This window comes from Artibeus jamaicensis, unplaced genomic scaffold (assembly GCF_021234435.1).
Source record: "Artibeus jamaicensis isolate MK-2021 breed Jamaican fruit bat unplaced genomic scaffold, CSHL_Jam_final contig_76, whole genome shotgun sequence".
NCBI lineage: Eukaryota > Metazoa > Chordata > Mammalia > Chiroptera > Phyllostomidae > Artibeus > Artibeus jamaicensis.
The window spans coordinates 26634172-26659460 of NW_026521954.1; the positions used below are offsets into that span (position 1 = coordinate 26634172).

General features: G+C 45.4%; 1 protein-coding gene across 7 annotated transcripts in view; it reads right to left on the reverse strand.

The window, feature by feature from the left end:
- ADD1 (adducin 1) overlaps nt 1-24890 on the reverse strand; it is an 80534-nt gene extending 55644 nt beyond the window's left edge. For 2 of the 7 annotated variants that reach the window (XM_053672387.1, XM_053672389.1), the window contains exons 1-2: nt 4073-4187; nt 3450-3529 (exon numbers count right to left, since the gene is read on the reverse strand). The gene's annotated coding sequence lies outside the window, so the exon portion shown is untranslated. Of the gene's footprint in view, nt 1-3449; nt 3530-4072; nt 4210-24775 lie in introns of those variants that run through there. The other 5 variants (XM_053672395.1, XM_053672390.1, XM_053672394.1 and 2 more) reach the window with 5 other exon arrangements.
- Between the last annotated feature and the right edge of the window lie 399 nt (nt 24891-25289).

The window sequence follows — 25289 nt, forward strand, 5'->3', positions numbered from 1 at the left end:
TGACAGCACCTGGGAGGAAGGAGGAAGGGGGAGAGCACAGCCCCCATCTCTGAGACGCCCCGCAGGTGCAGCGGAGAAGAATGTGACCAGAAAACGCAGGGCCCAGGCGTGACCGGTGCAGGGCTGCTGCAGGCGCAGTGCCAGAGACCACTGCAGGGCGCTGTTTCCACAGACTAGTCCACGCTGCAGACTAAGAGTCTCCCCTTTGCAGAACTGACTCTGTTCAAGTCCCTGAGGCCTTGCGAAAAAGGGCCAAGCCAGGGCCTGAACCCAAACCACTCATCCCAAATGCCAAACTCGTCTGCTGACTGCTGCACAGGAAGCCAGGAGCCGGTGGGACGCAGGCTCTTCTGTCTGGCTCAGTACCATCTCCGCACCATTTAAAGTGACGACCAGCACTTTCGGATGGTACATGAGCAGATCAGTCACTTACTCTTAAATTAAGTGCTTTCAGAAAGAAACTGCACTAGGAAACAGCAGTTCGTACTCTGGAGGAGGAGTCTGGGAGAAGGACTCTCATCCAAGGGCCTCTCAATCTAACAAACACCCACCAGAGCACGGGCAGGGCCCCACCCAGGTTACTCCACTGCCGGAACTACGAGCAGAAAGACGCCCAAGTCTGCCTTCTCCTCTGAGAGCCTTGGCCGCCTTCTCTCCTCTGCTCCTTCACACTGTTTCCTGTCTTCCCATTACTACACTGTTTTTAGCTATACTTTTGCTGAAATAATGAAACCTTTCAAAATAATGTAGTTTACTGAATTTCATTCCATGAGGGTGGCTTACAAAGTAAGGGTCTGAGTTAATTTTCGTTTATTTTTCCGGGGAAAGGGAGAAAATGGAGAGGTTTGGCAGGGTTATACAGATGATTAAACCCTGACCAGCAAAGCAGGCAGCTTTTTCAGAATTCAATGGTCAGTCACTAAATGTTCCTATTTGCAAAGTAATTGGTTCCCAAGGCAGACAAAGGATAAAAGAAAGTGAGACAACACCACCGCTGAGTGTGCTGGGAAATACATATTCCGTGCACACGAAGGCGGAACGAGGATCTACTCTGTTAACTCCGAGACTGCTGCAAGTGCTGCCAGGCTCGCCTCTTCAGAGCTGGGTAGGAAGTACTTACAATCACAAGAATAACCCTAAGTAAATTCTGCCAAAGGCAGAGTCTCTGAAACGCACTGATGCCAGCTGACGGACACTGATGCCCCTATTTGTGCTATCAAGTAACTATGAACGCACAGATTTTATTTTTTCATTTTTATTTTTTACTATTGTTCATGCACAGTTGCCTCCATTTACCCTCCATGAACACAGATTTTAGATGGTCTAGTTTTCATAAAAGAAGAATATAGTGTCAAGTGAAAAAAAGATACAGAGAACAGTAACTGGTTTCAAAAACATTATAAAAATAGCTTCTCATATAATTTATTTCTCATTATCACTACCACTTACCTATGTTAATATCCAAATAACTGCTAAAGTTTTTAAAAATTCCAACTGACCATCGAAGGGGAAAATTATGGAAGTCTTAATAACCACAAATAGAAGAAAGGCCAAAAATAAATTTAGACCAAAAAAGTATGCCTCAAATTACATACATTAGTTTTTCTTAATCAAAATGGAGCCCTTCCAAAAGACACAAGAGATGGAGGGAGGAACTCCCCCCCAAGAAGCCTCTGCACGTGTGTGCTTAGACGCACAGGAGGCACTCCAGTGTCGGTTACTAGGGTCACTATCGGAAACGCACTGTCTGTCTCCGCTATTGGAGTGTAGCCCCCAAGAGGGCAGGACTGCCTGATTCACGACTGCATTCAAAGGGCTAACACTTAAGAGGCCCTCGACTGATGTATATTGAAGAACAAATCCAGTTCAGGTCTAACATTCTAGACTGACAACGCTACGTTTGGAGGGCAGAGGCATCTGACTTTAGAAAAGCCGTCACTTCCCCTGGGTCAGTCACAACTGACGTACGACTGAAGAGGCTCTGGGCATAGAGCCGCAAACTAAACAGCCTCCCAATCTCAGTCCACCACTCACAAGGAAGTTTCCAGGCTGCAAACGGACAATCTGCATATCAAACTGGGCTTTGTGCTCTGAGTTACCTGGGTTTTATGTTTCTAAGAATTACGTCAATTCCCAAAGTTGGTATACAGAGAACAAGTAGCTTTATCTGCCTCTAACGGGCTAGACTTGGAGACTTAAGCAAGTGCAACTCCCAAAGGTGAGGAAATGAGAAAAGCAAGAAAAGGAGAATTCTAGAGTTCACCACTAAGTGTGTCGGTACTTAGACTGCAGGAAGACCCAACTAAGTAAGCCAGGAAGCACAGGTTAACCAGATACATGTGAGTACAGACATTCTATGTAGATCTGATAAGGAAAAAAACACTGCACTGCAGTTAACACATTAGGACGGACTGTGTAACACTAGCCTAAGATGAGAGTACTTCCCGGAAAAACCTACGGATCGGTGTTGGGGACAGAGCTCACGAGTGGTGAAAGAGCAGGACAGACAGTACTAGTCGTGGAAACAACCTCAATCTCATGAGTCACACGCAGCCCACACTTCAGGTCGTTACGCAGACAGAACCAGAATGCAGCCGAGTAACGAGGCCAACGTACAAGGACACAGAGGCCAACGTGGCGGGGGCTCTGCCCACCTCTCCCTCACTCTGCCACCCAAGTGTCTGCTGAATGAGAACACGCTGTTTGCTTGGTGACTTCGGAGTGGTCCCCACAGATCTGTTCTCCACCTGTCATCTGCCTGAAACCGGCCTCTTGTGGGAGGCCAGGAGGTGGTAAGTAAGTACACGAGTGGCTGACCCCCGGGTCCTACAGCTGCTGCAAAGCAGTGACAATTAATGGGAAGGAGGAAGGCACTGGAGACATAGGGTTCAAACCCCAGCCTAGACACTCACACTCTCTGGGAATGCGCCCCAGGCAGGCTCACCGGTAGAAGGGATGCGACAGTCACCCCTATCCTACGAGACCACTGAGGAGGGGAGATGAGGCGCTCACCACTGGCATTGGCATGACAGCTGGGACCTGAAACACCCTCCCCTGGCTTTCAAAAACCGGGAATGAAATAAAACATATTTAACACTAATACACACTGAGCAACTAGATCTTTGGTAGTTAAAATTCTCTAGAATTATTTTACTTACCTAAATGAATGTCAATAGCTCTCGAATATAAACTCCATTTGTAAAAAAGTATTGAACTTTTGAGGACTGAGGAAAACCTGATAATGTCTGCACATCCCTTTTGTTTAAAAATGAAAACAAAATGACTAAAAACAACAACTGTCTAACATCTGTATCAGCACAGGCACTTTGAAACTGTAAAATTATGAAGCTATAGATTAAAACTTTAGAAATAAAGTCTTTTCAATTTGGGGAATAAACAACTTGGAGGACAGTGGGAAAGATTCACATCCTGTAAACAGCTGATCTTACCCAGACACAAGGGGCAGTTCTGTCCCTGGGCTCGTGGGAGAGACCCCGGCAGACACAGGCCGAAACACTGCACAGTGTGTCTGCAGAGGAGAAAAACAGAAGCCCAGAGGACGCTAGTCATTCTCTTCAGATGCCTGTCCCTCCCATGTCTGTCACTTAATACGTAACTAAATAACGCTGGCACTTTTAACCTGAACATAACCCAGTTTCAAAATGAGTAACTCATTCCTTCCCAAGTATGTATCCTCTGTATCTAGAAAAGTCTTGGGCCCTGGCCTTGCAGCCTGACTTCTTCAGGGGTTACAGGGCAGAAACGACCCATCTCATCAAGTGTCGGCCCCATTAATAGCCCCTCCAGTAGGTGTTAATGCCTCATTTACTCACGGGAGGCCGTTCTTGCCACGCCCCAAGAGCACACGACACGCTTCAGAAAGGTTTCCATGCAACAGCCGGAACACCTCTGAACAACTATGGCATGTTTTTACAAGCCAGTAAAAATGCAAAGCACTTTTGAATCATTGCAACACCACAAATAAAATAAACATCCCAGAAAGCGTGACCCCTTTAAAAAGTCCCAGCTGCAGGGCCCTGTCTAAGTGGGAGCAACAAGCGCAGGCGCTGACCGGCACAGTGGAGGTTCAGCATCTCTGAATGACCGTCTGCAGGGCGGACGTGATGCTGGAAAGTGTACAGTACAGGGGGCCTCAGACCGGGTGCAGGTTAGTACAGAGTTCCACTTCCTCCTTGTCTCACATATACTCTGAAAAGGAAGCAGAGGTATCACTAAAATTTCCCTGCTCTGGTGGACCAGAAGTGGCTGCTTTATTTGGCATTTCTCTGATTAGCAGGTGAGGATCAGCGTTCTTTATTTATTTATTTACAGAAATTTCCCATAGGACCTATTAATTTCTTTGTTCACCTACCTCTTCATTGAAATCTTGATGTATCCATTCCTACAAATTTGAAAAGTAGTATACGGACTGACCCTTTGTTACATGTGACATTCTATAATCTTACTTTTTAATGAGCAAGTATTTTAACAGTTGGCATATTTAGGTCTGAACACCTTTTCTTTGAGTTCTGCTTTAAAAAGAAACATTACACGCATTCCTTCACAGCACAAGTCTAATAAAATGTAGCGAGAAAGTTTTAAGACATTATCTCTGATAGACATTTTACTTTGCCCTCTCCACAATCTCTGCAATTTTACACATTCCTCCTTAATCCATCTGGAATTTATTCTGATGAGTGTTTTCCAGCTGTCTCATTGCCAAAAGCCCGGAGATGGGGGCGTGTTTCTTCACACCCCACAAGGGCAGCTGCACCCAACACTCTCCGCGCCCCACCGCCGCCTCCTGGTCAGCTGTCTGCCCTTGGGAAGGCCGGTCATCTTCTGCACCTCAGTCTCCTTCCTTGTTGGTAATAAAATACACTCAAGTCCTATGTTCCAAGGTGGGTGAGGCAATTAGAAATAATAAATGTAAAACACCCAGCCCTGGCTGCTGTGGCTCAGTGGACTTGAGTGCCAGCCTGTGAACCAAAAGGTCGCCAGTTCGATTCCCAGTCCAGGCACATGCCTGGGTGGAGGGCCTGGTCCCCAGTGGAGGGTGTGTGAGAGGCGACCATGCATGGATGTTTCTCTCTTCCTCCCTCCCTTCTCCTCTCTAAAAATAAATATTAAATATTTTTTAAAAAGAAATATCTAGCACAATGTCTGGCACATAATGGATATTCTATAAATAAATATTTTAATTACCTACTATCTGATGAGAACATAAAAGACACTACAAAATTCATTTCTAAAACTTCAAACACATCAAGTTTAATCAATTCAAAGTTAAAATAGATTATTTTAGTTAAAAATAACGTTTGATTATGAACTCATTGTATTTACATGTTTTAAATCCAACTCCTGTGTCCCGTCTGTATCAACACATGTAGCACTAGTGAGTGAGGTTTCTCGCACCAACTCAGTCCCTGAACCACGGCTCTAGTGGAGCCTGCTTCTGCTAACACAGCCTTGGGTGTGGTTTCGAAAACAACTCCGGGCGAGGCAAGCACAGATAAGCCAGCCAGTCCTCTGTTTAACTGCAGTGAACTTTAACGCACCCTGCCCTGCACCCTGCCCTGTTCACAGTTCCAAAATCTGTCTGTTAACGCTGGGTCAGAAAGAATCAGGGCTTGAGTCTTCAGCAAAATTCCATTAGCCTCTCAACAGTGACTGATTTATTAATGTGCTGGCTTAGATCTTAGGGCCCCTGAGTTCTGATCCCAGTTCACCACCACCTACCTACCTACCTGGTAACCTTAGGAACACTTCATCCCTCCATGGTTCATTTCTTCCTTTGTAGAATATGAATATCATTATGTACTTTTTTGGTTTAAGATTAAATGAGTTAACTTAGGTCAAGTTGTTAGCGTGGTGGGTAGTTAATATTAATGAAGGGAGCAAATTAAATCATACATTAAGCCTAATTAGCTGGGGAGCTGAGTCAGACTTAATTAAGCTGGACTTACTAGGAAGCTGTAACATTCACAGGTCCCCAGCATCCCCCCGCATCCGCTACAGAGCAGAAGGACAGGACGCATGGGCTCCCTGGGGGGACAACCAGCCATTAGCTGGAATTACCAAGGGAGGGAGAAAACGGGCAAGGGGAAGCTCCTCTGCTGGGCACGTGCTCAACAGAAGCCAAGATGGCACAGGGGGAGGACCCTGTCCTTCCAGGCACGTGCAGTAGGAGACGAGATGGCGACCACAGAGAAGAGGCATCTAGCCTGGGAAAAGGGTCAGACTGGATGGAGACACGGAAGCCTGTAAGATCCAGGAAAGGGACCGGAGAGGGGAAAGACCCAACACAAGCACTAAAGCACGAGGAAAGAGACTGCTTAGTTTAAAGAAAAGCCTCTTTCCCAAGTCTGCAGTAATATAACCAAAGCGCACCCTCGGCCCCTCTCAGTGGCACGTGTCTGCCCCTTCACTCAGGTTCTCAAGCTGAAAGGGAGTCACTGCCAACCTGGGTTCCTATACCAAGCAGAACTATCTTCCAAGAAAGCGTGTGAAATAAGTCATTTCAGATAAACAAAAACAGAGGTACCATTTACAGACCTACAGTAAGGGAGCTTCTACAGAAGAAAAATATAATCTCAGGAAAGAAACAGAAATACAATAAGGACTGTAAGCAAAGAAACTGCTAAATGGGAAGGTAAACCTAAAACATGGTTTTGGATAATATAGTGATAATAATGTCCAATTCATATGGTTAAAAGGAAGGCCAGACTAAAATACTAACAGCAGCAGCATGTGACTTGATCACTGAGTTTAACTGGAGTTAAAGTATTTTTAATGCCTTGTTTTGTCTGGCATGGGAATATGACATTAATTTCAGACTTTGCTAAATATGCAGGTAAAATATCAGGGATAAGAACAAAAAGAATAGAGTATGTACTTTACAAATCAAAAGACAGGAGAATGTAAAGAGAGACATAATAACTTGGTTGTTTAAAAAGGCAAGCATGGAGAGAAAAAAATGACAAATAGAAAACAAAATGCAAGATGTTAGAAAAAGTACAAATTTATCAACATCGCAATAAGTGTAACTGTGCTAAACTATGTCAGTTAAAGGACAGATATCATACCCACTGTAGAAACTGAATAATAATGGTGACCAAGGTATCAGTCCTGACCCCTGGAATCTGTAAGTGTCATTCTTCATGGCAAAGACTGTGCGGACAGTGTGATCATCCTGGATTACCTACATGGGCCCCAAATGCCACCACCAGTTTTCTTACATAAAAAGAAGACAGAAGGGACTGCCCTATCTCTCTTTCTCAATAAAGATTTTATTTATTTACTTCCAGACAGAGGGGAAGGGAGAGAGGAAGAGAGGGAGAGAAACATTGATGTGTGGTTGCCTCTCATGCACCCCCCACCGGGGACCTGACCCACAACCCAGGCATGTGCCCTGACTGGGAATTGAACCAGCGACCCTTTGATTGGCAGGCTGGTAATCTACTGTGCCACACCAGCAGGGCACCACTGCCCTCTCTTAACTACACAGATAGGAGGGCAATTTGACCAAGACACAGAAAGTGGAGCAAGGCATCCACAGACGAAGACGCCAGCAGCCGTAAGACGCTGGGGAGGTGAGAAACAGCCCCCTCTAGAACCTCCGGGGGGAGTGCGCCGCTGCTGAAGCCTGGGTTCTGACTCACCGACGCTGCTCCCGGGCTTCTGGCCCCCAGAACTGTGAAAGCACAATTCCTGTTCTAAGGCACCACATTTTAAGAACAGCTTGTTCTGTTCGAAAATAAATAGATGAAGACAGGTATTCAAGCAAATATCAACCAAAAGAGAAAAAAACATGGAAAATAAAAGCATTTACTTAGGCTGAAAGCCACTACAAGTTAAGAAAATGAAAAATGCCCCTGGCCAGGTAGTTCAGAGGGTTAGAACGTGGTCCCGATATACCAAGGTTGCAGACTTGAGCCCGGTCAGGGCACATTCAACAAGGAACCAGCGAACGCATCGATAAGCAGAACAACAAACCTCTCTCTCCCCCTTCCTCTCTCTCCCTCTTTCAAATCAAATAAAAATTTAAAAATAAAAATAATTTTCAAAAAATAAAAACATATATGCCTAATAAAATGCTATCAACACATATAAAGTGAAAACTTCTGAAACTCAAACCTACCATCATTCAAGATTAAAATATTGCTTAATTATCAGTAGGCAAAGAAGTCAACAATAAATACAAAATAACCGCAATGTAATTAACAAATCAGATCACTGAAAGTATAAAGAGCCTTGCACCTCCTTGCTTTCCAAAACAATTAACTTAAAGCACGCATATTCTTTAGACTACAAGTAACATTTGTAAATATGCACCTCAGATCTGGACGGAAATGAAGAAAATCTCAACCAATTCCAGAGAATCAGAAGCATATTAAACCATTTCTCTGGTTTAACTCTGTCACAACACAATTAAAATAAATCAATAACAAATATTTCTTAAACCACATCTTTGTACATTTAAAAGTACACTTTAAAAAACTTATGTGCCAAAGAAGACACCACAACATACTTTCATAATGAAAATATTACAACTGAAAATTGTTGGGTTCAGTAAAACCCACTTCTAGAAAAACATATAGCCTTAAACACATTAAAAAAATGAGTAAGTGACCTTTCTCTAGAGGTCAGGAAAAAACTAAACTCCAACCCATTTAGCAGTCACACGCAACTGTGTTTTAATATATATAATTTCTAACCTTAAACAACTCTAAAGATTGTATTATAGCTTAGATTATAGCTACAAATTGTTCTGATTACCTGAGTTTAAGATACAAACCATATGCCCTTCAGGGGAGAAAATGTTCATGACATAAGATGTAACTCATGCATCCATTCTTGCAGCCTTAATTTTTACTGAGAATAAAGATGATGTCAGTTTTGTTCAACAGCACAGTGAAATCTGGAGCCAGTGGTTTCAAAAGCTGAAGTAACATAACTCATTCAATGAAAAAGTACTAGCAAACTTCATAGTTGTATTCGGCAAAGTCTGCACTATTTTCATGAAAATTCTATTCCCTAGTGCATATGTAGCAATCAAAATGGAAATGACCCACCAAGAAAAAACACACTTTAAAGGAGAACTGCTAGCCCGACTTTCGTGAAACGGAGGTGGAGGAGATCGCTGCAAGAGAGGGGCGAGCACCGCCTCAGTGACTGAACGGCTCCTTCAGGGACCCACCGCGTCCCACAGAGAAGCCTGAAAGAGCCCCTGCAGGATCCCTCAGGACGGTCCTCTCTGGCCTGAAGAGCCAGCCATGAGCCTCTGCAGCTTGTGAGACAGACTAATTGAAGGCCTCTGATTAAGTTCAAAGAATTCGTAAGTCTCTAAAATGCTATTATTGTCACTTGGAAACTAGAGACAAAAAAAATATATACCCTCATCACTTGCCTAAAAGCGAGAAAAGAAACCCTGCCCTGAAGGAATTCCCAGCTTTCCGCACAACTGACCCAACACCCTAAGTGAAAAACAGAGCTGGTCACCATCCCAGGTTCGGGAGGAAGGTGGTGACACTGCTCGTGCTCATGCTCATGCTGTCCAAGTACCTGAGCCTAGGACAAGTACCTGGATGGTGGGGTCATCTAGTTCCCCTAGAGACGGGTAGATTAATGTCACATCCCTTCCCACCGAAGCAGACACTCAGTCCTAAAGGGACTCGGGCACCATGTCTAACCCTGCATTAATGATACAGTATCACCAGGAAACGAGGCCTGTTAACTAAAATACTCTTACGATCTTGAAAGAACGGCTTCACCACAAAGTTCTTGCTAAGCTGCAAACATGTACAGCTGTAACAGACAAAATTATCTCTGCATGGAGATTTGGATTTCTTTTTTAAAAAAAGGCAGTGGGAGTAGCTGGTAAACAGAGCTCTCTATGGCCTTCCTTTGCCCTTCCCGCCTAACGCCTGCTTCCGCCTTGTCCTACGCTAGAGGAGGAGGGGGAGGGGGAGGGGGAGGAGGAGGAAGAGGAGGAGAGGGAGGAGACACACGCTGCCAGCAAGCCTGGGCACCCTGAGTGCTCAAAAGCTCTCCCGCCGTGGCCCCACACCACGTGTGCAGTCAGACAAGACCGTCATTATTACTGTTGCTGTTTCAATAGATGAGAACAAGGAATTCAGAAAATTTCACCAACTTAACCCAGGACCACAGATTTTGAGCAGCAAACTGGACTTGCATTCTGGGACCATACCCCTAATACCCAGCACGATACCAACAGATCACACCTGCCTCAGTTCAGTGAGAAAAAAACCCCAATGCATTTGCATTTTTTAGCTTTAATGACACATATTCACATATCATAAAATTCACCCATTTAAAGTACACGATGCAGTAAGTCTTCAGTATTCAGAGGGATGCGCAACCATCATCATCATTCACTTTTATAACGTTTTCGACACCCAAGAAGCCCCAAACACAAGTCCATTCTCCCCCACCGCCTTCCCCCAACCCCAGCCTCTTTTTCTGGCTCCTTCCACTCAGCACAACGTTTCCCAATGTCCTCCAGGTGTGGGACGTGTCACTACTTCATTCTTCATCACTGCCAAGTAACGTCCCACTGTACGGACACACTGCACGTTGTTGGCCCATTCATCAGTGGATGGACATCTGGACTGTTCCTACTTCCCAGTGATAAAAAGCACTTGTGTACAAGTTTTGTGTGGATGTATGCCATCCTTCTGCACCGACACTTTCAAAGCGTGTGCACAACATTCTCTCCTTTGCATCTTACAGCTGCTTCACTCTGGGATGGAGAAAACCGGAGCTGGGAGCAGTGAAGTGACTTTGTCACCCAATGCCGGGCATCCTGTTCACTCCCTAACACCACACCGCTTTGTCTCCCCTGCAAGGAATTTCATGCAATAGCGTGCAGAGAAGAAAAACCATTTTTTAGGCAACTAGCTCCCTAAATCATTCTCAACGAGTCGATCCATGAGGCAAGTTTAAACGAAGCCTTTCGGAGTCCGAGAACGAGAGGGTGTGTTCAGGGAGGGGTGCTCTACAGGTCCCTCCCACGTGATGGGAACACTGAAGGCTGCTATGCCAAGGTGCTAGGAGACACGCATGGAGTCGGCACCTCTTGGGCCCTGCCCCGAGGGCAGCCCAGTCCCAGCAGAAGTCTGCAGGTGCCTGTCGGCTCCATCCCCCAACATCAGCCCCACGTGCCCAGGCCTCTGGCTCTCCCAAGGCCTTGATTCAGAGCTAATGTGTTCGATATCTGGGACAGTATTGGGGGCCATATATTGCCATAGTCAACCATATAATTTCCCCACCTCCACAATAGTTACAATTCAGAAATACAGTTAATATTATACAGTATGAGAATTATCCTGGATAACAGCCATTTAGTGACAGCTTACTAGGTGCCTTTAATACATTTAATTTGTTTAACACTCAGTGTAACCGTGAAGACAGATACTATCGTTACCCCTGTGTTACACGTGAACACCTTCTCATACAGGAAACATACAGCTGGTGGGAGTATAAACTGGTGTAACTTCTTAGGAGGGTAACTGGACACACCTCTGAACACTAGAAGTAAAAATACCTGTGGAGCAAGCAACTGTACTTCCAGGAATATATTTACAGATAGATTCATAGAGCCCAAACCTGGAGATGCAATATATGGTTGCATCTCCATATATAACCGACCAAAACAGTTACAACACTGAAAACCTGGAAATAAATGCGCATCAATACAGCAGTGATCAAGATACAGTGTATCTGCAAAATGAACTGCCTGAGCTGGTCAGGGAGAACGGTAGTGAGCGCCTCCAGGGTGGACTAAGGGGGAGAAGATGAGCATCATTACTCACAACTGACTTTTTGAGGATGGTACGTGTACATACCACCATTCTGGCTATGTGCTCTTAACCTGTCTCATGGCTTCCTCATCTGCAAAATGGGACGACAACAGGACTTCCCACCCAGTGCTCACTAAAAACTACCTGCGGCTATCACTGCAACTTAAGGCTCACTTAATTATGATACTACTACCACTAACAATATTCCTGTCATTAGATGAGCTCCATGGAAAACTGTATGAGCCACCAGTGCCATGCCTATGCTAGCCAGTGTCAGGCACCAGGCAGGTATGCAGAGCCTGAGGCAAAAGCGGCCTGCTCCGCTTCCCCAGCCAACTCCCAGCCACGCGGGTTTCTTTCCCAGACACCCAGGCCTGCCCCCATCAGCCCCGGCCACCGGTGGGCAACAAGAAACCACATGCAGTGAGATGTGCCTCCGCTGCCTACATGCTTTCCCCCAGACTCACACAGATGACCTATGGTCAAATGTCACCTGCCTAGGGAGGCCAAGCTCACTCCACCTAAAACAGACCCATGCTGCCACCATTCTCTACCCCCTTACCTTGACTCCTGGGTCTTCAGAGCAGTTACTACTTACTACCTGACGTTACGGCAGTATTTCTTTATTACCTATTTCCCGTTCTAGAATCAAAGTCCCCAAGAGAGGGGGAATGTGTCTCATTCCTTGTTCTTGTCCACTGTGCCTAGAACAGTGCCCAGCAGATACCAGGTGTTCAGTAAATGTTTATTAAGAGGTGGAACTGCAACGCAAGTTAATAAAAGCTATAGAATAGAAAATATGCCTGCAACTTTTAAAATTACTGTTGTCATCTCCTGGCAGAGTAGAGTCTCAAGATTCTGTTCAGCCAAAAGTTAAGTGTCCTACAAACTCTAGTCCTGCTGTATTCAAAAATACCACTTTTTCATAAACTCATATAAAGCCCTGTCAAAATATGCTCAACACTTTTAACCCAACAGATATAAAAAACAACATTTTATATTGGTCATAACAACTGTTTAAAAAGGTGTTTCTGAAATAAATAAAGCTCAAAGGCCAACTGAATTATACTTACTCCCCTCATTCCTTCCCGTACTCAAGTCTCCTGCATGGAGAAGATCAGAACAAGTGTTAACTATTAAACAGTTTTGTTAAAGTCTAATATTATGCTATGTTGAGATTCTCAACTATTTTAAGGACCTGTGTGATAGCTGGTAGGCACTGAACCAACTAAGGAGGTATTAGTATATTTAATTTGTTACAAACCAAATCTTAGATTCGGTTTTTAAAACCTTAGATGATAGGGAATTCAAAAAGGACGTCCCCCTTCTACTTGCCAAAACAACCTGCCAAAGCGTGGGGGGAAATGAGAACAAACGACATGTAGGAGACACAGGTAAATGGGATTTTTTAGTGATTTTAGACTCTCAAGGAGGTTAGGAGTCTATGTAAAAAGAAAATGTTGCCATTTGCCATCTCCGCCACATCACAACTCTTAAAGCTGTTGCGAATGTGTCAGGAAACTAGTAAAATATAACCCAACAAGCAAACAAGCAGAAAAATACAATGCACATTAAGGAGATAAATCAATCAAAACCAATTCGGAAGTGAAAGAGAAGTTAAAATTAGTGGACAAGGTCATTAAAAGTTAGTACAACTGAATACCACATGTTGAAAATCTTAAGTACAGAGATGGCAGATACAAAAAAAACACCAAACTGATGTCCAAAAATGAAGTCACGATGTGTGAAATGAAAGACTACGCTGAACAAGATTAATGGTGGATCAAACACTGCAGAAGGTTAGTAATCTGTACAGCAGTAAAAACCACCCAAAATAAAACCCGCCAAGAAAATGGAAACAGCACCGGGGCTCCGGGCGTGACTTCGGCCGTCCACACGCCTGCGAGTGTGAGTCCTCGAAGGAGAGGACACGGGGAAGGACCAGAAACAAACGTGCCAAGAGTTACGGCCCAAATTTCCCAACTCTTACGAACACCATAAACCCACAGATCCAAAAAAGAAGCTCCATGAACCTGAGCGCAAGAAACATGAAGGAAACGACTATACACAAAGGTATATCAAAATAGAACTGCTCCAAATCGGTGATAGGGGAAATCCTCAAAGCAGCCTGAACATGGGAAGATGTTATACAGAGAGACGAGATAAGGAAGACAGCAGATTTCTTGTAGGAAATGATGCAAGCAAGAAGACAGCAAACAACTTTAAGCAAAAACTACATTTTAGCCCCAAGGTTCTGAGCGTCAAGTCTTCTGGCGTGAATGTGTAATTCTGTATAGCCAACTTCTGTAGCAATGGCACCTCTGACTTGTGAGCATTTCAGTGTCTTAAACACTACCGCATCATTTGGCTAGATTAGGCATAATATATTTAGCATCTGCTTTTCTAATACCACGTTTTATACCCAAAAGGCAAGAGATAAATAATTTCTGAGGGTGCATTAGGAAAAGTTAATGCACTGTTACTAATGATTCCTCTCTCCTCTTCTGCCCCCAAGTATATTCTAAATACGTGGTAATAAATCATACACTTGAACAGCACCTGTCACTTACAAAGAACTTTTTCATGTAATCTTCATACGGACTCTGAAGCAGATGAGGAAGGTATTGCCATACTTCCTGCATAACTGAGGAAAACGGAGCTCACGAAAAGGGAAGTACCCAGCCCAAGACGCGAGGTGGAGGAAGTGGTGGGGACAAAGCAGAAACGGGCATAATGCTGCGCAAGGTTAATCTGGCAAAGAAACTTACACAGCCAGCGTACCTGCTCTTTCTGACTCCAAGTAGCTCTTTCTAGTACACCACAACTGAAATATATTACACTAAAGGAAGCATTAAAATTTCATTCTACTCAAAGAGAAGCAAAGCGGGTTTCTTAATGAAAAGGAAGAATGGTCTTTATTTGTTTGTGTAAAGATCAAGGCCCAGCAACTGCCCTACAACCGATACAATGCAATGCCATGTTTCAGAACAGTAATTCTTCCACGTAGCTCCTTACTGCAGACTCACCATGGCGCAACCAAAGTAAGCCCACTGGCAGACAAAGTTTAGTCCAGGAGGCAGATGTCTAATTCGATCTAATGATAAAATTTGGACCCTTTGGGCAGAAACTGGAAAATGATAGCCTCCCCAAACCCAATCCACTGCCTGTTTTTACAAGGACCACAAGCTAAGTTTGGTTATTAAAGGTTAAACAAAAGAATAATAAATGAAACATTAATAATAGTAAGTGGCAGACAAGAAAACCTTCTCCAATTTCAACACCCATAAACACCATCTTACTGGAAGTCATGCTCATTCATTTGCAAACCATCTAGGCTGCTTGGTGCAGCCGCAGCAGAACTGGGCAGTTGCAACAGGGACATACAGCCCTCAAAGCCCGCAATACTGACACCTGTCCTTTACAGAAAGTCTGCCAGGGCCCGCTTAAGGAGAGTAGATGGGCTACATCACCTTTTATAATTTGCCATGAACACTACTTCTCGTAACTAAGCTTTAAAAAAATTAACTCAAGATCACTAATGCAACAGATATTTCTTAAGGGCCTGTTCTGTGCAGGTACTGTGCCAGGCTTGGGAACTACTGCCGTACACAAAGGACAGCTCCCACCCTCCCCGGGAAGACCAGGAGCAGCAGCTCCCGCCAGGGGTCTGAGGAGTCAGGGCTCAGCAGCACAGGGAAGAACGAGCACAGCCCTGCGGTCAAGGGCTTTGCTCTGGATTTAGACACCCCTGGTTTCAATCCCAGCTGTAACGCCTCCTGACTGTATCACCTTGACAATCACCTAAAGTCTCTCTCTTTTTTTAATCTGAAAAATCATACTTGAAAAGACAAGAAGAAAGATACTATTTAGTAACTATTTAATTAAAAAGATGGAAATTCAAGTTTATAAACTGAATTTTAGAAATTCTACATTGCCAATTAAAAGCACTTCGTTACTTTTAACAATTATTTAAACAGAGAGAGGGACAAATCTTAAAGGAAAGTCCCGAGGCACTTAAACCTTGACACATGCACCCAGCGTGGACAGTAACCCCACCTTCACAGAATGGCGGTCCTGGGTCCACTGTTCTAGGAACAAAGCCATAAAACAGGAGTTCTTCATCACCTGACCCAAGGTTGCGGTTCAGTGAGTCTAGGTAGACAGACTCCCTACGCATGTACGTTTAAGCCACTGCCTTAAAATAAAACGGCAAAAAATTTTAGTTAAAAAAGAAACTTTCCTGGCTGGTGTAGCTCAGTGGATTGAGCGCGGGCCTGCGAACCAGACAATCGCGGTTCGATTCCCAGTCAGGGCACATGCCTGGGTTGCAGGCCAGTTCCCAGCAGGGGACGCACGAGAGGCAACCATACATGGATGTTTCTCTCCCTCTCTCCTTCCTCTTCCTCTCTAAAGATAAATAAATAAATTCTTAAAAAAAAAAAAAAGAAACTTTCATTTCTCCCTCACAAAATGACATTTTCACCTTTCCCCTCCGTACCCAGCTTTCGAAGATAAATCTACATTCTACCCCCTTTCTGTAGCCTTCTTTGAAGGCTTATGTGTTTAGCTATCACTTTCCCAAGAGTGTGACAATTTCACTAAGACTTAAAAAGACTGCTTTTAAGTAATTCACTCATTCCACAAACATTTATTGGGAACCTACTGTGTGCCAGGCTATGTGCTCGGAACACAGTGGGAAGCAAAACTAAGGTACTGTATGAGATAAAGCTGGAGACGCTGCGCCGAGCCGGAAAGCCTGGTTCAGGCACTCAGGGTTTTCCTGTTCAGGAGAGTCACTGAAAAGCTCTCCTGGGGGAAGTGACGGGATCTAGTCGCGTCATGCACTCTAGCAAGAACCCAGAGGGCCAGCTGCAGCGGTGCAGGAGTGCAGCCTCGGCCTCTACGGAGCACTGCTATTGTGGAAGAGAGGACGCGTGTGAACAGGTCAGGCAGTCACTAGACTGAGGGGCAGAGGAGGCGTCTGAGTGAGGGAGCGAGAGGGAGCCTGCTGTGACAGGGAGGTCAGGGAGGCCTCTCTCAGGGACAGCTGAGCAGAGGCCTAAGAGGCGCGGAGGAGCTGGCCCCGCAGAGCATTGCAGAAGGGCCCCGAGGCAGGCGGGCTCCAGGAAGACCACTGTGAGTGCAGCACTCGTGAGCAAGCCAAAGAGTGGTGGAAAGGGAAGCTGTAAATCACAGGAAGTTTGGGGTTTTGTTCTAAGTAGAATGGGAAGCCATGGGGTTTGGGGGTTTGTTTGTAAAATTACGGTACTCATTTTAGTCTGAGCATGTAATCCAGTTCCATGAATCAAAATCTGAAAGGTATACAAGGTCATACGGTAGAAAGTAAGTCTCCCTCCCACTCCAATCCAACAGCCAGAGCTCCCTGGAGGCAACCGCTTTATCAGTCAGTGAAGGGTTTTAGCAGAATGTGACCTGATTTGTATTTTGCGGTGATCACCCAGTGATCGCCCAGCTGACGGGTGGAGAGGAGGGGGAAGGACAGGATGCAGGAAGGCCAGCTGGAGGCAGCTGCGACTGTCCGAGGGAGGTGTCATGGCTGCCGGGACTCTTCGCATGAGTGGAGGTAGACCATCAGGGCTGGTTCAGGATGTTTTCTAAAGGCAGAACTGACAAAGTGAATGTCGGCCAGACAGCATCGATGAGAACAGCCACAGGCACTGAGTTTCACACTCAGATCTACAGGGCCAATACTTTGAACTTGAAGGCTTAAACACTCAGAGTTCAGTAAATATGCAGATGAGTGAGAGAACAATGAGTAAAACAGAAAAAAGATTACTAAAATGTGATGTTAACAATTTGATTAATAATAACAAACTTACTGTCAATATAAATTAGATGATTTTATCTCAAAAATAGCATTTCTGAAACCAACCCAAACTGTACACTGTAGTTGAGAGGCTGAAATGGCAGCTGCTTATAAAAGGAAAAGTGTAGCCCTGGCTAGAGTAGCTCAGTGGATTGAGCGTGGGCCTGCGAACTAAAGGATCACGGTTTGATTCCCAGTCAGGGCACATGCCTGGGTTGCAGGCCAGTTCCCAGCAGGGGACGCACAAGAGGCAACCCTACATTGATGTTTCTCTCCCCCTCTCCTTCCCTTCCCCTCTAAAGATAAAGAAATAAAATCTTTTAAAAAAGAAAAAAGGAAAAATGTAACACGGAGGTGTTTGGCCCTGGGAGCTGTGAACTGCCCCGTAAGAGATGTGGCTCCAGTCCGCCCCTCAGAACGGCCTTTCCAGGTATGACGTCACACCTGTGGGAGCATCTCCTCCCACTCTGATCACTTAAAATGTGCCAGGGAACTCTCACCAAGTCTTAGAATAAGAAAAAAGTGCCACTAATGGACAAGATTTTTATGGTGAGTGTTCTTTCCTATCTTCTGGAATAAAGAACGATGCAATGGAAAGAAAGGAAGAGACGTCTGTCTGTATTACACATGGTGGGAAAGGCACCTAGGGGTTAGTGAAATGCAGGTCGAAACTACAAGACACCACCTCACACCCATTAGGTGGCTCCTGTAGCTACTCTCAGAAACACAGCAAACGAGTGTCAGCAAGGGCGTGAGGAAACTGGGAGCCCTGTGCTCTCTCTGTGGGCATGTACGATGGCACCGCCACTGTGGAAAACAGTGTGGTAATGACTCAAAACTCGAACCCCACGATACCACATGATCCAGCCATTCTACCTGTGTGTAGACCGAAAGAATTTGAAGTGGGGTCTCAGAGAGATGTGTATAGTCCTTGTCTGCAGCAGCATTGTTCACAGCAGCTGAAACATGGAAGCAAGCAAGCAAACGGGGTCCGCCCAGACAACGGAATGTTATTCCACATTACAACGGATGAGAATCCTGACCCAGGTCACAGCGCAGACGCGAAGTGAGAGAAGCTGGTCACAAAAGGACACATGTTGCAGCCCTGCACTCGTGAGTTACTCAGTCAGAACCAGAGAGACGGAAGGCAGAACTGGGGTTGCCGAGGGCTGGGAGGTGACGAGAGTGGGGAGTCACTGCTGAATGGCTACAGAGCTCCCGCTGTGCAAGAAAGGGTGCAGGGGAAGGATGGCTGGCTGATGGAGACAGAAGGTGGCGATGGTCGCACAGCAATGTGAATGTGTTTAATACCACTGAACTGTAGACTTAAAAACGGTTAAATTTCATGTGTTTTACCACAATAAAAAAAAATTTTTAAGCATGCTGGGCAAACACATATGGCATGCTGCTATCTATCTAATCAAGAGGAAGTATGAATGTAACCATGAAATTAAGATTATATATCCTACCAAATGGGAGAAAATATCTGCAAGTTATATATCTTTTAAGGGGTTAATATCCAAAATATATTAAAAACTCAGCAGCAAAAAAACAAACCATGAAAAAATGGGCAGAGGATCTGAATAAACATTTTTCCAAAGGAGACACAGATGGCCAACAGGAGCACAAAAGGTGCTCAGCATCACTGATCATCTGGGAAAATCGAAGCCACAGTGAGATGCCACCTCGCACCTATCCGAAGAGCTGTTAATAAAATATGAAGACGTAAGTGTGAGGGAGGCTGCTGAGAAAGGGAACCCTTGTAATCCTTGTGCACAGTTGGTGGGAATGCAAATGGGTGTAACCACTAGGGAAACAGTACGAAATTACTCAAAAAATAAAAACAGCTCTACCACATGGCCCAGCAACTTCATTCTGGGTATTTATCCAAAGAAAATGAAAACGCTACCTCCAAAAGATACACGCACCCCATGTTCACAGAGGCATTACGTACAGCAGCCGAAACTCAGAAGAAACCCAAGTGTCCACGATGGACGTGTGGGTAAAGAAAACGTGGTGCAGACATACAATGGAACAGATTATTCAGCCATAAAAATGGAAATGCTGCCATTTGCAACATGGGTGAAACTTCAAGGCACTATGCTAGGAGAAATAAGTGAGAGGAAGACAAATGATCTCACTGATATGTGGAATTGTAAAACAGAAAAACAAACAAAAACTGAACTCACAGAAATAGAGAACAGATTGGTGGTTGCGGGTAGGGGCAGAAAATAAAGAAGCAAGACTTCTTAAAAAATACTTTATTTTATATGTTTGCTTTTAAAAGTCTTTTCATATTTTACATAATCACAAAACAAAATTAAATTTTTAAACAGCAAGCCCTAAACATGAAAGCAAAATAAAAAACAGAAGAACCAGTAGTGTGGCAAAATCACGGAGCAACGATTCTAAGTGACTTCAAACGCAGTATTTTGACTGCATATTCCTAATAAATATGCAAAAGCCCTACGCAGTTTTTATTGGTCACCGGTAGTGGTGTTTGTATTGTCCTCCTGACACTGAGGTGTGCACAGTTTGGGGTAAAACACTGAGTAATCACAATCAGAACATTTGTCTTAGAAGAAAAAAAGATACAGGTGTAAGATCAAGAAGGTTAAATAGAACTCTGTCTTCCAGCTTCACAACTGGAAGTACCAGTAACCCTTGATCTGAAAAGACTGGGAAACAATGATCAACCTGGTGAGAATGAACGACCAACCCCAGGGCCCAGACTGGGGTGACTGAACATGACTTTCCATTCGGAGAAATGGACGAGCACAGGGCTGGGACTCGAAATGTCCCAGAGGAGCCTGCGGCTGTCGGTCACACCAGAAAGAAGAGCAACCAGAGACTTGGCGTTGTATCTAAATGTTATAGGAGCCATTATTAAACACGATCATTATTATTTTACAATAAAGAAAAAAAGGACTTAGGCACCAATATGAACAGATTCCTACTGGACAAAAATGGGATAACCTGAGAATCAATAAGGGTACCATCTAAAATGGACTGAACCATATCAATATGCTTAAACCTTTGAGTGCCCAATGACACAAACACATACACACAATTCACTGGCTACTTCTAGAGGATGCCAGCTCATTTTTTTAACCTAGTAGATAATGGAAAGAAATTAAGTATTTATCCTGCCTTTCCCAAAAGAACCATAATTTAAGGTAATAAAAGTATGGAGGAGAAATGTCTCCTTATAGAAGCATTCCAGCTAATAAATGAAATTACAGAATTAAAACATCCACATTTCAATGCCTAATGAAATAATGACTCTAAGTCTGAGCATCAAGGGCTGCTAGCAAGAAGACTATTAACCCTTATCTGCCTATTCGCCTATGAAGTCTTCTTACCAGAAATAAAATCAACCCTGAATCCGATTATACCTTTAGATGTAACTACATTAAACTTACAGTAAATTCTGTGTAAACCATAATACAGAAAAAAATCCAGACCATGTATAACTCCACAGGACAAATCACCAAGTTTCAGCAACAAATAAATTCCAAGAGAGAACAAAAGACAGATGGGGACCTATAGGCTAAAACAAGTCACAATGTATGAACAGTACTTGGGTCTTGACTCAAACTGTTAAAAAATTTGAGATAATCGAGAAGACTTTAACATTGGGTGGGTATTTGAAGGTAATACGGAACTTTGTGATGGTGGTGTTTCCACTCATCTTCTTAAAAAGATGAATGTAGATAAACACAGCGAAATATTTAATAGTCAAAATCAAATGACATTTGGGCTTCAGGCTACAGATACAACAACTGAGCTGTGAGTTGACTATTGAAACTGGATGAGGGTAGAGGGGCTTATAATCAATACTATATATACTTCATGGGTGTGAGACATAAATTACACAGGTACAAAAACATAAAGTCAACTTAAACTCTCAGTTTCCTAGAATAAAAATGTGTTTTTAAAATTAACTGTCAGAAACCATCAATAAGCAAAAAGACAACCCACTGACTGGGAGACCATTTTCTCCGATACATCTGATAAGGGGTTAATATCCAAAATTTATAAAGAACTTATAAAACTCCCAAATGCATTGTTTGAAAAAAACAAACAATCCAATTAAAAAATGGACAAAGGACCTGAATAGACACTTCTCCAAAGAGGACATAGAGATGGCCCATATACATATGAAAAGGTGCTCAAGTCACTCATCAGGAGAGAAATGCAAACTGAAACCACAATGAGATCACCTCACCCCTGTGAGAACTCCAGCATCAACAGGTCAACAGACAACAAGTGTTCAGGAGAACGGGGAGGAAAGGGGGCCCTAGGGCACTGTTGGTGGGAATGCAGACTGGCGCAGCCACTGTGGAAAGCAGTAAGGACATACCTCAAAAAATTAAATTAATTTTGAGATACCTCAAAATTAAAAATGGATCTGCCTTTTGACCCAGTGATTCTACTTCTGGGAACATATCTGATGGAACCGAAGATGCTAATTTGAAAGAACATAAGCACCTCTGTGTTCACTGCAGTGTTATTTACAATCACCAAGATCTGGAAGCAGCCCAAGTGCCCATCAGCGGGTGAGTAGATAAAACAACTATGGGACGGTTACACAATGGAATACTACTCGGTCATAAAAAAGAAGAAAATCTTACCCTTTGCGACAGCATGGATGGACCTGGAAAACATTGTGCTACATGAAATAAGCCAGTTGTAGAAAGACAAGTGCCACAGGATCTCACTCACATGTGGAATCTAATGCACAAAGTGATCCAAAGAGCAAAATAGAGGTGGAGAGAGGCTGACAGCTGGGGGAGGGGGAGTGAGGGGATCGAACAAAAAAGAAAAAGGACTCACTGGCCTGAAAACAGGGTGGTGATGGCAGGGGGCAGGGGTTGTAAGGGAGTAAATAGTAATGGAAAATTCAATAAAATTTTTTAAAAACTGTCATACGATTAAATAACGGAGACCATAAAACTTTAGCATTAAGTATTTGGCTTTTTTAGTTTAAGTTTGTTTTAAAGCATATCAGTATTTACTTTTCTGATTCAATACAATGACTGCTTGAAATAAAAATCCAAGTCATGAAATCCAAAGACCTACAACCAAGATTGCTCTATCCAGCAGAGCTTTCATTTAGAATGGAAGGGCAGATAAAGTGCTTCTCAGATAAGATCAAATTTAAGGAGTTCATCATCATCAAGCCCTTATTATATGAAATGTTAAAGGGACTTATCTAAGAAAAAGAAGATAAAAAAGATGAACACTGTGGGCCTGCGAACCACCCGATCCAGGTTCGATTCCCAGTCAGGGCACATGTCTGGGTTGCAGGCCGGTTCCCTGCAGGCCAGTTCCCAGCAGGGGATGCATGAAAGGCAACCATACATTGATGTTTCTCTCCCTCTCTCCTTCCCTTCCCCTCTAAAGATAAAGAAATAAAATCTTTAAAAAAAAAAAAAGATGAACAGTGAAAGGACAGCAAACTCACAGTTATTAACAACCACACCTAAAACAAAAGCAAACTAAGAGGACAGCTAGATCAGGAGCAAACCATAGAAATGAAGATCATATGGAGGGTTAGCAACAGGGGAGTGGGAGATGGAGAAGGGGGGAGAAGGTACAGAGAATAAGTAGCATAGACGGTAGGTAGAAAATAGGGGGGGAGGGCAAGACTAGTAGGGGAAATATACAATCTAAAGGACTTGAGACACGGTCATAAACTAAAGGGGGAATGGTGGGGGAGGGGTGTGCAGAGTGGAGGGGAATGAAGGGGGGAATAGAACAACTGTAAGTGCATAATCAATAAAATATATTTTTAAAAAATTAAAATAAAAAATAAAGAAACTAACAATCATCTAAAGAAACAGCTTTTGCAGTACAGTCAGTGGAACAAAACACCAAACAAAATCTAATCAGTATCCGATAACGTCTAGAGTTAAAGGAGAAAATGGCCAGCCCCGTGAATTCCTTTTTCCAAAGAAAACGAGCCCACGTCTGGGCGGCGGAGCAGCTTTCAGAGGCTCGGCGCTCAGTGAGCTCCCGGACCACGGAGCGAGCGAACAAATCACACCGTCCTACTGCTGCAAACCACATCAAGACGGCGCAGAGCAGTGCTGACTGCCGAAACCCTCACTTCCTCAAAAACAACTCTGCTGCGCTAGTTCTCCCCATAGAACCGAAGGGGTAGATCAAGGTTTGGGGCTTTAAGAAATAACGCACACATTGCTGGCATTTGCCCGGCTTTTGCCAACCCCCAGTCACAGCCATCCACTGGACGGCCCGGCCCGCCCTCCACGTCCGGGCGGGGTGGACCTCCTGGCGATCCGCCTCGTCCTCGCTGGGACCGACGATGCTCTCAGGGAGGCCGAGGGGACCTTGCAGCAGCCTGCTTCCTATCCCCACTGCGATTTCAAAACATTTTCACACGCAGAAAGTAAAAATTAAAAATCTGCGTAAGCCTGCCAGCTTTGTACACAGCCACCAGCTGTGCGTTCGGTCCTCGGGGCTCTGGCCAGGGCTCCGGGCCGTTTAGGCGGAAACTTACGTGGTCGCACCACCAGCACTTCCAGATCAGCCAATCTTTTGACTCCGAGGTGGCACGCTCGAAGGGAACACAAACCGCCCGCCCAGCTCTAGACCATGCACTACGAGAGCAGGAATAAAAGTGCTGGAGGCAGAGGCCCCCTGGCACCTCCCAGAAACGGGAAAAGGGGCGAAGGTGGCCAAGACCTCAAAGTTCCCGGACAGCCCACGGCCGTCCGCGGCAGGGCCGGCTTCTCCCTTTCCGCAGAAGCCGTCGTTGTAAAAATGGGGCCGCCTGGCAGGATGCGGAGGCCGCGACGGTCTGCATCTGTGCCCGGAGGGGTGCTCGCCAGCACCGCGCGGGCCGAGCGTGAGAGCCGGAGCCGCCTCCCCTCACGGTCCCCCGGCCCCCGCGAGAACCCCGGCGTCCTCACAGGGGCCAGCGTGCCGAAAAGCTCGCAGGGCGTGGGCTCCCGTACAGAGTCCAGGCGGACGGGCCGCGGCCCCTTCCCAGGGCGGGCCCCGCAGCCCCGCCAGCGACCCCGCCGGCTCCGCGGGCTGCAGGCCCCGCGGCCCGGACTGGAGCCCCGCGCCCACTGCCACCACCGCTGCGCGCAGGCCTCACCTCACCGGCGAAACGCGGGCAGCGAGCAGGATTCCCAAGTCCGAGTGCGACCGCCGCCCGTCGCCTCCAGCCCCAGCTCGGCCTCGGGCTCCGCCCCCTGTCCGCCCCGCTCCCCAGGTCCGCACCTCCCGCCCGCCCGGCCTCTCCGCCCCTTCAGTCCTCCGCGCTGCCCTAGCCGCTGAAGTTGGGTGCGGCCTGCAGCTCTGCAAGCCTACAACGCGCCACTCCATAGGTCCGGCTCGAGTCTCACCGCCAAGCAACACGTTCTACTATTGGCTGTTACAATATTTGGGGCGGGGCCTGGACGGCGAAGGGCGGGGCTGCCGCCCGAGCTGGGGGGGGACCGGACTCCGCGTGACTCCGCCCTCCCCGCGGACAGCTGTGGGTCTGGCGCCGCAGGTCGTCTGAACGTATCGTGCGGACAGCGGGCTATGTTCCACAGGCCTGGTTGCTAAAGAAGGCCGGGTGGGCTGTGCCCGCGGCGCCCGCTCACCCGGAGCCGCCTCCCCTGGGT